Genomic DNA, 15,299 nt, shown 5'->3' with positions numbered 1-15,299 from the left:
AAGCATGATTTTCCCTTCATAAATCCATGCTGACTCAGACTGATCCTTCTACTGCTATCCAAATGTGTTGTAATTTCCTCTTTTATAATTGACTCCAGCATCTTTCCCACCACTGACGTCAGGCTAACCGGTCTATAATTCCCTGTTTTCTCTCTCCCTCCTTTCTTGAAAAGTGGGACAACATTAGCCACCCTCCAATCAGCAGGAATGATGTCTAGGCTGTACAATGAAGTGATGGTTCTTTACTTTTCCCCATTGCACTTCTTTGTAACAGTGACTACTTTCTACCAGACACTAAGTGTATCTGTCTGTTACTTTATTATCTTATTGTAATCCTAAACTTCTTAAATGTAATTTTTTATGATGAAAATACCTGAGTTTTTAAGGCCTCTTGTGGGTGGCTTCTGCCATGTCCGCTTGTCAAAGCTTCACTATTAACTGCTATGATATTGGTACAACTGAAACTAATTGATATTTTATATAGGTTCATCTGTACCTTTTTTGACATTTATGTTCCTGTAAAACGTGTAGTCTTTTAAAGTCCTAATTAACTTTGGGTAATAATTTTAAAGTTTTTTTAAAAAATCTGTAAATCTCTCTTTCCATAGCAACAAGCCAAATTCAGGTGGAGTTTTATTAGATCATAGGGAGGTGCAACCCAGAAACAGGCCCTTCGGCCCACTGAGTCCATGCTGACCATCAACCTTGAACCTCCTTCATTCTCCCCACGCTAACATGTATTGACTCCAAATTCAACTATTCACGAACCTGGTAGGGTTTAATTAACCTACCAACCCACGCGTCTTTGGTACGTGGGAGGAAACTAGAAGAAACCATGGTCACAAAGAAACGCGCAGACTCTGCACGGAAAACACCGTAAGATATTGGAGCAGAATTAGGCCATTTGGCTGATCCATTTCCCTCTCATCCGCATTCTCCTGACACCAGAGGTCAGGACTGAAGCAGACTCGCTGGTGTTACGAAGTAGCAGCTCTACAAGCTGGGCCATTTGTATTGCTAGAGAGTTCTTGCCCTGTAACTTGGCTGCATCCAGTAGAAGCCTCGCAGGCTGGGGAGTATAGGATCAGAGGGCATTGCCTCAGAATAGAGGGAAGTCCCTTTAGAACAGATGAGGAGGAATTTCTTGTGGTGTTATTGACTACTCTGCTGTATAATGTTCCTCGCAATGCAGGGATGCTTTGGCCTATAGATGGAATTAATGCGTCATTCAATCAGGGGTTTTGTACCTGTATTCGCTGATGTTACTGTATTTACATTTTATCACATTGGTTGTTTTAAGTACAATATAAGGGAATTCTACAGTGCTTTTGTAAGGAATTTAGAAAGAATTCGTCCTCCAGATAAATCATACTTGAAAGGAACGTTATGACTTCAAGGAGAGTGTTGGACAATGTTAGGTCTTCGTTGAGAAATGTGCTGCATTCCTCTGCAAAATGCTGGTTGGAAAATTGCACTCAGTGACCATTTTATTAGGTACCTCCTGCACCTAATAAAGTGGCCACAGAGATGTGTTTATGGTCTACTGTTGCTGTAGCCCATCCACTTTAAGTTTCAATGTGTTGTGCATTCAGAGATTCTCTGTTATGAGGTGTGGTTATTTGAGTTACTGTCAGCTTGAATTAGTCTGGCCATTCTCCTCTGACCTCTCTCATTAACAAGGCGTTTTCACCCACAGAATGGCTGCTCACTGGATGTTATTCGTTTCTCGTACCTTCTCTATAAACTCTAGAGAAAACCCCAGGAGACCGGCAGTTACGGAAATACTCAAGTCACTTTGTCTGGCACCAGCAATCATTCCATGAACAGTGACTTGGATCACATCTCTTCCTCATTCTGATGTTTGATTTGAACAACAACTGAACCTCTCGACCATGTCTGCATGATTTGATGCATTGATTTGCTGCCATGTGATTTATTTATTTATTTAGTAAGGCAGTGTGGAGTCGGCCCTTCGAGCTGCACCGCCCCAGCAACCCCGATTCACCCTAACGGAATCATGGGACAATACACAATGACCAACTAACCTCTCTGCTATGTCTGGATTGTGGGAGGAAACCCACGCATTCCATGGGGAAGACGTACGGAACAGCGCTGGAATTCAACCCTGAACTCCGGAACGTCCCAGCCTGTAACTGCGTTGTGCTAATCACTGCTTAGATTAGATTGGCTGATTAGATGTTTGCATTAATGAGCAGGTGTACCTAATAAGTGGCCAGTGAGCGTATGTTCTCGGGGTATTGATTTCCAGTATTTCCAGTTGGGTATTTATTCACATTTTTAAGTAACTTGCAAATTATCAAATGGTTTGTAATACAAAGCTTACAAAGACTTGATAGGATAGTCCACTAGGTCTTTATTTGTGATAAGTTTGTTAAGAGCATAATGTGTTCTGTGGTTGGAATTCTCACAATATTAATGTCTTTTTATTTATATCTGTTATACTTTCCCTTGTACCTCAGTAGTGTGACAGAATCAGCTTTGTATGAGAAATGATGTGCATTTGTATAATTTGAGTAACCTTCAGTAAGTATGAATTCTATTGGTTAAAATATATTAAGCCACCAAGGAGAAAAACATCGTGTTTAGAGAGTAATTACTGTAAATTCTTTACAACTTTTTCCCGTCTCTTGTCAATATCTCAGTATCGGGTGCAAGGCTTATTTTGATTTTTTAAATATTCTGATGACCAATCAAATTAACTCAGACCATAACTACAAAAGCTGAAGTGTCTTGGCCTGAAATCTTGACTGTTTACTCTTTTCCATAGATGCTGCCTGGCCTGCTGAGTTCCTCCAGCATTTTGTGTGTGTTGCTTTGGATTTCCAGTATCTGCACATTTTCTCTTGTTTGTGCAAAAGCTGTTGATTTGTATAGAGTAAGAAAAGTTTGCCACAGAATGAATGAGTGATATATTTAATAAATTCAGAAGCTAGTGATTTTTTTTGATAGATAAAGGTGTTAGTGACCTGCTGGGGGTGTGTTAACTCTCTTTGAAGTGATGACTTCAGTAACTTGTCCTTCAGCATTTCTCCATCACTGCTGTTCCTTTATTTTTCCCTGGTTTGTTGGACTCATTTTAATTTGCAGTGTGAGAAATACACTCCCTGGCCACCTTATTAGCTACAGGAGTGGAACCCAATGTGATGCTGTAGCCCATCTTCTTCAAGGTTTCATGTGTTGTGAGTTCAGAGATGCTTTTCTGAATCACACTATTATAATGAATGGTTATTTGAGTTAATTTTTCTGTAACTTTGAACGAGTCTGCCCATTCTCCTCTGTCCTCACTCAGTGACAAGGCATTTTTACCTATAGAAATGCCACTTACTGGATGTGTTTTTGTTTTTCACACCATTCTTTGTAAACTCTAGAGACTGTAATATGTGAAAATCCCAGGGGATCAGCAGTTTCTGAGATACTCAAACCACCCTGTCTGGCACCAACAATCATTTTATGATCAAAGTCACCTAGATCACATTTCTTCCCCCATTCTGATGTTTGGTGTGAACAACAGCTGAACCTCCTGACCATGTCTGTGTGCTTTTATGCATTGAGTTGCTGCGACATGATTGGCTGATTAGGTATTTGCATTAACGAACATGTGTACAGGTGTACTTAATAAAGTGGCCACTGAGTGTATGTATTTACATTATAGTTATTGGCGGAAGGTATTGTCATTCATCACCTTCCACATTGTTCCCAGTTGGAAGTTATTATCCTACCCTCGCCCCCCCCATGATGTTAACAATAAATAGATTTAGAGGACCAAAAGTTTGTTTAGTTCTTGCACCTCTTTGTATCATTTATTTTTATTCAGAGATATAGCACAGTATCTCTAAATAAAACTACACCCATGTGACCAATTAATTTACGAACAGGTATGTCTTTGGAATGTGGGAGAAAATTGGAGCACCTGGAGGAAACTGTGTAATGTACAGTAAAAACTACAACAAATTCAGAGTGGGTCAAGTTATAAATGCATTTATTTCTTGCAAGAGAACATCTACCTCCTTTTTGGAAGGTAGCTTCAATTTTACAGCTCAGAACAAATTATTTTACAGAGATCAGTAATGCACCAATTAATGTATTTGAGGTCTTCCATCTCATAATGGTATTCCTTCCTTATCTGGATCTGTGCATCTGTTCTTTTAATCAGGATTGTATTTTGAGGCTTTCCCCCTATGACAGCTGCATCCTGTTCTCTGTTGTCAAAACACTACCTGCCATAAGCATACATCCTGATATAAAACACACCTTGCTTGCAAGCTAAGCATTTCAACAAGCCAGCAAAGCATTCTGCGATCACTCAGGTTCCATTTTGTCACATTATATTTGACATAGAAACATTCAAAACCTACAGCACAATACAGGCCCTTCGGCCCACAAAGCTTTGCCGAACATGACCTCACCTTAGAAATTACTTAGGGTAATTTACCCATAGTCCTCTATTTTTCTGAGCTCCATGTACCTGTCCAGGAGTCTCTTAAAAGACCCTATCGTATCCGCCTCCACCATTGTCACCGGCAGTCCGTTTCATGCACTCACCACTCTCTGCATAAAAAAACTTACCCCTGACATCTCCTCTATACATATTTCTAACCACCTTAAAACTGTGCCCTTTCGTGCTAGCTATTTCAGCCCTGTGAAAAAGCCTCTGACTATCGACACGATCAATGCCTCTCATTATCTTATACAAAAGTTATAAATTCATAAAGACTTTAGGGTTGCAGATATATTTCTACAAAACCCATGTGGTTATTGGAAGAACGTATAAACGTCTTACAGTCAGTAGCAGAATTGAACTCAGGTTTCTGGTGCTGTAATAGTATTTCGCTAATCACTGTGCTACTGTGCCGCCCAACAATCAAATAAATGTTCCCAAACTGTTTCATCATGCTGTAGACTAATTGTGATGAATGGGAAAGTATTTCTAATATTTTAATCTAATAGGTAGATGGTGTTCTTATCTGTGCTTTACACCTGGTTTATGTACTTGTTTCAATCTGTAAGGTTATTCAACAATAAAGCACAAAAGAACCTTGATGTTACTGAAAATGCAGAAAACTGCAGTAGGTCAAGCAGCATCCTGCGAGAGAGAAACTGTTAGTATGCATGAGAACAGATCCTTGTCTTCAGAGTCTTCGTCAGGTCATTGACTTAAATATTGACTCACTTTTTCTTTCCACAACTGCCGCCTGACCTGCTCAGTCATCCCAGCATTTTTTTTCTTGTTTAAGAACTGCCTTCGGGTTCGACTGCCAACATTTCAGAGAAGTTTAGATAAGCACATGGATGGGAGGAGTATGGAGGGCTATGATCCAGGTGCGGGTCATAACATAAAAACATAAGAACAGTAGGAATAGGAGTAGGCCATCTGGCCCATCGAGCCTGCTCCAGCATTCAATAAAATCATGACTGATCTAACCATGGACTCATCTCCACCCACCTGCCTTTTCCCCATAACCCTTAATTCCCCTACTATGCAAAAATCTATCCAACCTTGTCTCAAAGGTATTTACGGAGGTAGTCTCCACTGCTGCATTAGGCAGAGAATTCTACAGGTTCACCACTGTTGGGAAAAACAGTTCCTTCTCATCCACCAGTGGAAACAATTTTCCTGCTTCTATCTTATCTATCCCTTTCATAATTTTATATGTTTCTATATAATATTATATCAATGGGACTAAGTAGAGTAAGGGTTCAGAATGGATTAGTTGGGCTGTAGGACCTGTTTCTGTGTTGTTGTGCTATGACTTTTTATCTCTTTAGCCTCTCCTTATAACTCAAACCTCCAGCCCTGGTAACATCCTCATAAATGATTTTTTTGCACTCTCTCCAGTTTAATTAGGAGCAGGAAGAGTTTAACAGTTTAGCTAGTTATGGGCATGCTATGTTGGCAGTCAAAAATGTAGTGACATTTGAGGACTGCCCAGCACAATCCTCACTGATTTGATGTGATGCATTTTGTTGTATGCTTTGACAAATAAAGCTAATCTTTAACTATGTCCTTCCAACTGCAGTCCTATCCTTAAAGAATTATGATCAATAGTCCCAAAATTTATTTTATTTAGAGATACAGCATGGACCAGGCTCTTCGGCACTTCAAGCTGAGCCACCCTGCAACCCACCGATTTAATGCTAGCCTAAGCACAGGACGACTTACAATGACCAATTAACCTACTAACTGGTATGCCTTTGGACTGTGGAAGGAAACCCACTCACACATGGGAAGGAGTGTACAAGCTTGCTTTCCGAGGATGCTGGAATTGAACTTTGAACTCTGACACCCTGCGCTGTAATAGTGTTGCACTAACTGCTATGTTACCGTGGCTCCCCTCACGGAAACTTTGATCACCTGGGCAGACCCAATCCCAGGCTCAATAGTCTACTACAGCCATTGGTTGAATTATCTGCATATTATTTCAAGAAACCCTCCTAGATTCAGATGTGCTATAGTGCTCTATAACTCGAGAATTTCCAACATCTGCAGTGTTGTTTTGTATTCCAATCACCTGCAATGCTGAATTGAGCATCTTTGCAAGGCCTTTCATTCTTGTGATAGCTTTTTATACACATTTCACTACAGCCAGTTAAAGTGCATGTTCATTGATATGCATGCCTCAGACAGCTATACCTCCTGTTTCAACAACCACAATAAACCCAATTCGACTCTTTTTACAGAATCTGCTGCTAAATTCAACAAAGGCAGTAAGGACAGTTTCCATCTAGACCCTTTAGCAGACAGGCAACTAAGACCTGTTCAATCGTGATGAAGCCCACAAGTATAAAATGACGACAAGACTGGAATCAGCATCCACAGTTTTTTTTCTTTGCAATCATTAAAGCATTCCGTGTGTTGTGCAATATTCCCTATACTGTCCAGTTAAATATTTTCCTAGGATGCTCTCATCACCCTGAACCTCAAAGGGAAGACCTTGATGGTGCCAGTCCTTCCAAAAATGCTTTTATTTTTGTGCCTCAGGAGGAACACGCAAACTTTTGTGGCATCTTTGCTGGAATAGATGTGGACCAGCACTCTACCCAGACTAGTCAGCAGCATTGGGTGTTGTCTTTGATTATGCTGTCTGCTTTATTGAAACCGCGAGAATTGTAGACAGTCCATGGAGGAGAGGCTGGTTTCTGTGATGTGCTGAGCTGTGTTCACAACTCTGCAATTTCTAGCAGTCGCAGACAGAGCATTTGCCGTACCAAGCTGTGTTGCATCTGAATTGATGCTTTCTGTGGTGCATTGCTAAGGACTCCTGCCAGATTTCTGTAGTTTTCTGAGGAGGTAGCGGTGCTGCTGAGCCCAAGACATCAATGTGCTTACACCAAGATAGATCTCTATCCTGGTCACGTATCCCTGTCGGTTTGCTCATGCAGGCTCTGTCATATCTTCTCTGTAACCCGTGGGGCAACACTGATCAGTAATGATTGCGGATAAATGGCCCTTTTCCTCTTAAGACCATCACCCCTATTGGGGCATAGGTCGCCAACAGCATCTCGCTTGAGTCCTCTGTTCTGAGCTGAAGGTTGATTGGCCCTGTGGCTTCTGTTTTCACCATGCAACTTCATGCATCTTCTAGGCCAAGATCCTTCCTCTCCCAGGATCTTTGAGTGTTTGGAGCTTCTGTTGGGATTTCCGTAACAGTGTTTTTATGGGTGGGGTTGCTAGCCCCTTGCCCAGCCCTCCTCCTCCTCCTGCAACTGGGCTTGGGACCATCCATTGCGGAGTTAGATGCTCCTTTTACATGGCCATAATTAACTATCTCCTGATACCAATTATTCTGGTTGGGCAAACCCAGAACATTATTATACATAATAGAACTCTTAAATAACAAACATTCTAGCCTGCTTTCGGTGTACACCAGACAATTTACATGAATTTTTTTTGAAATAGCATTGATTAAATTGCACCAGAATATTTTAGATTTTCTGTCTGTGGTGTCTACAATCCTCTTCCCCACCTTCTCCCCCCCCCCCCCCCGCTCTGTCCACCCTCTTCCAACCTCTCATTTTACCCAGTGGTGCAAATTAATAGTTGAAAATTGGTGACAGCACAGTAATGCGAATTTTGTTGTGGCCAGTGTTTTCTGAACTGTCTTTTAAAATCATTCAGTTAAAAGCATCGTACATGATAAGGCAATTGCATCTTTTGTTTTAGTTGCCCAGAGTGAATATTAAATGTTGGCTAAAATGAACCATTTGTCCCTTTTGAATAGAGATGGGGTGGGGATTTCTTTAGCTAGAGGGTGGAGGCCAAGTCATTGGGTATATTTAAAGCAGAGATTGATAGGTACCTGATTAGAAGTGGCATTAAAATTGAAAGTAAGTTTGTTAGCAAAGTCTGTATCTGTCCCCATATGCTACCATTTTCTTGCTGGCATACACAGTAGAACAGAGAAATAAAATGGAATCAATGAGAAACAACACACAAAGACTGACGAACAACCAATGTGCAAAAGAAGAAAAACTGTGCAAATACAAGATTACATAAATAATACTGAAGAGTCCATCCAAGTGAACCATAGGTTATGGAGTCAGTTAAGTGTTGAGGTGAGTGAAGCTATCAAGGGTTATGGGGAGAAGGCAGAAGAATGGGACTGAGAGGGAAAATAAATCAGCCGTGATCAGATGGCGCAGCAGACTCGGAGGACAACTAAAAAAAACCTTAAGAAGGGAAAAGATGAAATATGAGGACAAACTAGCCATTAATATAAAGCAGGATACTAAAAGTTTTTTCAGTTATATTAAGAATAAAAGGAAGGTGAAAGTTGATATTGGACCACTAGGAAATAATGCTGGTGAGGTAGTAATGGGGGACAAAGAAATGGCAGATGAACTTAATGGGTACTTTGCATGAGTCTTCACTGTGGAAGACACTGGCAGTGTGCCAGAGGTCCATGAGTGCCATTGCTATTACAAAGGAAAAAGTGCTAGGCATTCTCAAAGGTCTTAAGGTGGATAAGTCACCTGGACCAGGTGGACTATATCTCAGAGTACTGAGGGAGGTTGCTCAAGAGATAATGGATGCATTGGTCACGATCTTTCAAGAATCACATGATTCTGGCATGGTCCCAGAGGACTGGAAGATTGTAAATGTCACTCCACTTTAAGAAGGGTGGAAGGGAAACGAAAGAAAATTATAGGGCAGTTAGCCTAACTTCAGTGGCTGGGCAAGTGTAGGAGCCTATTATTAAGGATGAGGTTTCGGGATACTTGGAGACTAGTGATAAAATAAGTCAAAGTCAGCATGGTTTCTGTAAAGGGAAATCTTGCCTGACAAGTCTGTTAGAGTTCTTCGAGGAAGTAACAAGCAGGGTGGACAAAGGAGAAGCAGTGGATGTCATTTACTTGGATTTTCAGAAGGCCTTTGAAAGGTGCCACGTATGAGGTTGCTTAACAAAATAAAATCCTATGGCGTTACAGGAAAGATAACTGGCATGGATAGAGGAATGGCTGCCAGGCAGGAGGCAGCGAATAGGAATAAAAAGGGCATTTTCTGTTTGGCTGCCAGTGGCTAGTGGTGTTCTTCAGGGGTCAGTATTGGGAGCGCTACTTGTCACATGTATTTGTCAGTGATTTGGATAATGGAATTGATGGCTTTTTGGCAAAGTTTGTGGGTGATTCAAAGATAGGTGGAGGGGTAGGTAGTGCTGAAGAAACAATGCGATTGCAGCAGGACTTAGACAAATTGGAAGAATGGGCAAAAATGTGGCAAATGGAATATAGTGTTGAAAATATATGATCATGCATTTTGTTAAAAGGAATAATAATGCGGACTATTATCTAAATGGGGAGAATATTCAAATATCAGAGATGCAGAGGGACTTAGAAGTCCTTGTGCAAAACTCCCAGAAGGTTAATTTATAGGTTGAGTCTGTGGTAAAGAAGGCAAATGGAATATTGGCATTTATTTTAAGTAGAATGGAATATAAAAGCAAGGAGATAATGTTGAGCCTTTATATGACACTAGTCAGGCTGCACTTGGAGTATTGTCAACAGTTTTGGGCCCAATATCTCAGAAAGGATGTGTTGTTATTGGAGAGTCCAGAGGAGGTTCACAAGGATGATTCCAGGAATGAAGGGATTAACATTTAAGGGGCGTTTGGTAACTTTGGGCCTGTACTCACTAGAATTTAGAAGAATGTGGGGGGATCTCACTGAAACCTAGCAAATGTTGAAAGGGCTAAATAGAGTGGATGTGGAGAGGATGTTCCCTACGGTGGGGGTATCCAGAACTAGAAGGCGCAGCCTCAAGATTGAGCAGAGACCTTTTAGAACAGAGGTAAGGAGAAATTTATTTAGCCAGAGAGTAGTGAATCTGTGTGATGCTCTGCCACAGACTGTGGTGGAGGCCAAGTCCTTGGAAATATTTAAGGCAGAAGTTGATAGTTTCCTGATTGGTCAGGGCATCAAAGGATATGACAAGAAGGCAGGTGTATGGGGTTGAGAGGAATCCAGAATCAGCCATGATGGAATGGCAGAGCAGACTTAATGGGCTGAATGGCCTAATTCTGCTCCTATGTCTTATGGTCTTACATGGATGTGAATGTAGGAACTATGAAAAGTCATTTGTTCAGGCATTCTTAAATGTTTCTTATGACAGAGTTACTGTTCTGAGTAAAGTTAACCCTCTAATGGGTAACTGCTTCTCTCTCCACAGATATCACTTACACTACTGAATATTTCTATCATTTTCTCTTTTATTTGGTTGGCTGAATTAGAGAGTTATGTCAAAAGTAGTGTATAACAAATTCTGTCATTGTTTTCTGGGTTGCATCTTGAATGATTAATATGTCTTAAGTTTTACCTTTCCATTTTTTCATCATGTTTGTGCATCTCCAGGGTTTGTGTAGATACCTCTAGTTATTTATAAGACCATAAGACATAGGAGCAGAATTAGGCTATTCGACCCATTGAGTCTGCTCCGCCATTCCATCATGGCTGATCTTTTTATTCCCCTCAGCCCCACTCCCCGGCCTTCTCCCCATAGCCTTTGATGCCACGCCCAATCAAGAACCTATCAATCTCCACCTTAAGTACACCAGCAACCTGGCCTCCACAGCTGCCTGTGGTAAGAAATTCCACACATTCACCATCCTTTGGCTAAAGAAATTTCTCTGCATCTCTGTTTTAAATTGATGCCCCTCTATCCTGAGGCTGTGCCCGCTTGTCCTAGAGTCCCCCACGATGGGAAACATCGTTTCCACATCTACTCTGTTTAGGCCTTTTAACATTTGAAAGGTTTCAATGAGATCCCATCTCATTCTTCTAAATTCTGGTGAGTACAGTTAAATGTTTCTCGTATGATAACCTTTTCATTCCAGGAATCAACCTTTTGAGCCTCCTCTGAACCCTCTCCAATGCCAGCACATCTTAGATAAGGAACCCAAAACTCTTCACAATATTCAAGGTGAGGCCTCACCAGTGCTTTATAAAGCCTCAGCATTGCATCCCTGCTCTGATATTCTAGTCCTCTTGAAATGAATGCTAACATTGTATTTGCCTTCTTACCACTGACTCTACCTGCAAGTTAACCTTTAGGATGTTCTGCACAAGGACTCTCAAGTCCCTTTGCATCTCAGCTTTTTGGATTTTCTCCCCATTTAGAAAATAGTCTGCATATTCATTTCTTCTACCAAAGTGCATGACCATGCATTTTCCAACATTGTATTTTATTTGCCATTTTCTAGTCCATTCTCCTAATCTGTCTAAGTCCTTCTGCAGCCTTCATGTTTCCTCACACTTCATAGTGGTAAGATTGGGGAGGGGATCTAAGATTTAGAAGAGTGATATAGGAGCAATGATGAGAGATTTTAATGTTAGACTGCAGGGGAACCAGATGATGGTTGTGTTCCTTCCACATACAGTACATGGAAAAGTCTTAGGCACCCTAGATATTTTTATATGGTTTCAGGTGGTTTGCTTTCCAAAGAGCCCTGATCTCAACAACTTCAAGGCAGTCTGCAATTACCTGTAGAGACAGTAACAAGTGAGGCAAACAAAGTCTGCAGAAGAACTGTGGCAAGTTCTCCAAGATGATTTTCTTATAAATCCAGTCAATTTTCTTATAAGACTCCACAACAGTGTACCTAGAAGAATTGATGCAATTTTAAATGCAAGGGGTGGTCACACCAAATTTTGATTTGATTTATTTTTTTATATTGTAAATTCTTCATAGTAATTTTTCTGATATTTAGAAACCTTTCGTTTCATTATTTTTGAAAGTATATTCGCTTCACAGAATTTTTTTGCATATGCCTAAGACTTTTGCCCAGTACTGTACTGCCTTTTTCCTAATTAATGGTAGATGGTTTTAAGAGGTGCTGTCAGAGAAGCCTGGTAAGAGACTGAAGTGCTTTTTCACCACTGTATACATTATAGTGGAGGGAGTAATGGTTTTATAATGCTATTATTATCCTCTGTTTAAAATTACATTGAAGATGACTGTCTCCACCAGATCTGACATCCATAACACAGATGCACTTGATCTAAGTCCCAGACCAGATCTAAAAGGCTCTCTCTTGTATTATCATTGAAAAGTTTAGAATACTGTCCACAATGTTTTGTTTCATGAATAAACACTATACAAAGTACCACTTAATAATATAAAACACTTAGGTCTCAAGATCTCTGGAGAGAGAAGATGATTTGAATTTAGCTACTGAAAAGAGATTAAAGATAAAGGTTAATCTTAAAGATTAGGTTTATTTGTCATATGTACATCGAAACATCCAGTGAAATTGTTTTTGATGTCATTATGTTGGTTTTTGTGTCAGTAACCAACACAGTCTTGAGAATGTGCTGGAGGTAGCCTGAAAGTATTGCTATGCTTCTGGCGCCAACCCAATTTACTAATCCTATTCTGTACGATTTTGGAATGTAGGAGGGAACCAGAGTACCTGGAGGAAACCCACACAGCCATGGGTGAATGTACAAACTCCTCAGAGACATTGGTGGAAATTGAAACTGGGTTGCTGGCAGTGTAAAGCGATTGCGCTAACCATTGTGCTATGGTGCTGCCCAAGTGACTCTCAACTCCGTAAATCCATTAATCCTACAAGTATGTCAAATGCATCATCTGCTTTTTACCATTAAAACGAGGGTCAAATTTCTGAAATTGGACTTTGCTTCATGTTTGGCTAAGGTGAAATGTGGACTTTGTTAAAGGGTTGTTATATATTAGCTAAGAGATCATTCAGTTTGAATTATCTTTTAATAAAGTTATAGATCTCCACAAAATGATAGTTATGAAAATATCGTGTTTTTACTTGTTGCTTCTGTCTCCTTGGCAACAGGTATCCATTTTTAAAAAATGTCTTATTTCAGAAGTAAATCTGCCCCTACCTCCCAAAAAAAAAGATAGAAAGCACAATGTCACTCCATCATTATGTGTCATGTTGTATAATGTGGGCAGTCATGGTCTTAACCATGATAGTTCTTGGCAAATGTTTTCTACAGAAGTGGTTTGCCATTATCACCTTATGGACAGTGTCTTTACAAGCTGAGTGACCCCAGCCATTATCAATACTCTTCAGAGATTGTCTGCCTGGAGTCAGTGGTCGCTTAACCAGGACTTGTGATATGCACCGGCTGCTCATACGACCATCCACCATCTGCTTCTATGGCTTCACATGACCCTGATCGCTGTGGGAGGGAGGGGAGTGAGGGGTGGTGGGAGGGTACTACACCTTGCCCAAGGGTGACCTGCAGGCTAGCGGAGGGAAGGAGTGCCAGACACCTCCTTTGGTAGAGACATACCTCCACCCTGCCACCCATAATACTACTAGTGAAATTAAAATAAAACTTCAGATCTAGTAATTGAAGCAAAAACTGCCAAAGCTATAAGCACCAGCCGGTTACACAGCATCAGGGGAGAGAGAGAGAGAAGAACAGCATTTTCCTTCAGAGACTCTTCATCAGAACTATAAACTGTGACACACCACAAAATGCTGGAGCAACTCAGCAGGTCAGGTAGAATCTAAGGAGGGGAATAAACAGTCGACATTTCAGGCCAGGACCCTTCAGGATTGGAAAGGAAGAGGAAAGATAGTCAGAATAAGAAAGTGGGGGGGGGGGGGGAGGTACATGGTACAAGCCGATAGGTGACAGATGAATTCAGGTGAGGGGGAAGGTAGATGAGAAAAATAACATGCAGAGTGGCAGATGTGGAGACAACAGACCAATTGGTCAATATCTTATTGTAGGGTCCCTCTGTTCCCTTTCCTCTCTTTGCAACGGAAACTCTGATCTGCTGCCCACATGATTATTGAGAAGACACACCAGAGGCTATACCTCATTAGGGTTTTGAGGAGATTTGGTCTGTCAACAAGGGCTAGCAAATTTCTGCGGATGTACGGTAGCGAGCATTCTGGCTGCTTGCATCACTATCTGATGCCAGTACACAGGATCCGGCAGAAAAAAAAGCTGTGGAGGGTTGTAGACTCAGCCAACTCCATTATGGGAACTAGCCTCCTCACCATTGAGGACATCTTCAAAAGGCAGTGCCTCAAGAAGTCAGCATCCATCATTGACAGGGGTTCTCAACCCTTTTTATGCCATGGACCCCTACCATTAACTGAGAGGTCTGTAGATGCCAGGTTGGGAAAACTTGATCGTTAAGGTTCAGGACAGGCTCTTTTCACTGCCGCCATTGGGGAAGAAGTACGGCAGCCTCAAGACAGACGCTCAACAATTTAGGAACGATTTCTTCCTCTCCACCATCAGATTCCTAAATGATAAATAAACACCATCTCATTATTCCTATTTTCTCCACTATTTATTTAGTTTGTAATTTGTAGTATTTTTTTAGTAATTTTAAAATCTGCACAGTTGGTGATAATAATTCTGATTTTGAAGATTAAGGTTTTAGATTTGATTTGATGATGGATTTGGAGCTAGTTGTAATTGAGAATGAGTCAATGCAGGATAATGTAGAGGAGGCATTCAGCCCTTCAGGTTAATGCTACTTCTCAGAGTAATCCTATCCATCCCTCTCCAATTATTTCCCTATGACTGAGTCTCTTGCACATGCTCTTTAACCCCTCCTGATTTGTCTGCCATCCACATGCACTAAGGTTTATTTACGGGGCCCAGCAATTCTGTGGGATGTGGGAAGAAACCAGAGCACGGCAGAGGTGGGGTGGGGGAATAACATGCGATGACAGAAAGAACGTGCAAACTCTACACACAGACAGCACTAGTGATCAGTAACGAACCTGAGTCTCTGGAGGTATGAAACAGCGACCCTACCTGTGTGTCTAAATATCACAAGACCG

At 41.0% G+C, this 15,299-nt stretch overlaps 1 protein-coding gene across 4 annotated transcripts in view; it reads left to right on the top strand.

Annotated features, from left to right (window-relative positions):
• The window catches only part of LOC140717353 (uncharacterized), a 70,696-nt gene that overhangs the window by 46,718 nt on the left and 8,679 nt on the right, over positions 1–15,299 (top strand). Inside the window, exon 10 of one of the 4 annotated variants that reach the window (XM_073030859.1) lies at positions 1,950–6,021. The exons of 2 other annotated variants lie outside the window; for them this stretch is intronic. The gene's annotated coding sequence lies outside the window, so the exon portion shown is untranslated. Of the gene's footprint in view, positions 1–1,696; positions 6,022–15,299 lie in introns of those variants that run through there. One more of the 4 variants, XM_073030857.1, reaches the window with a different exon arrangement.

Source organism: Hemitrygon akajei, chromosome 27, assembly GCF_048418815.1.
Source record: "Hemitrygon akajei chromosome 27, sHemAka1.3, whole genome shotgun sequence".
NCBI lineage: Eukaryota > Metazoa > Chordata > Chondrichthyes > Myliobatiformes > Dasyatidae > Hemitrygon > Hemitrygon akajei.
This window is presented reverse-complemented; position numbering and strand designations above follow the sequence as displayed.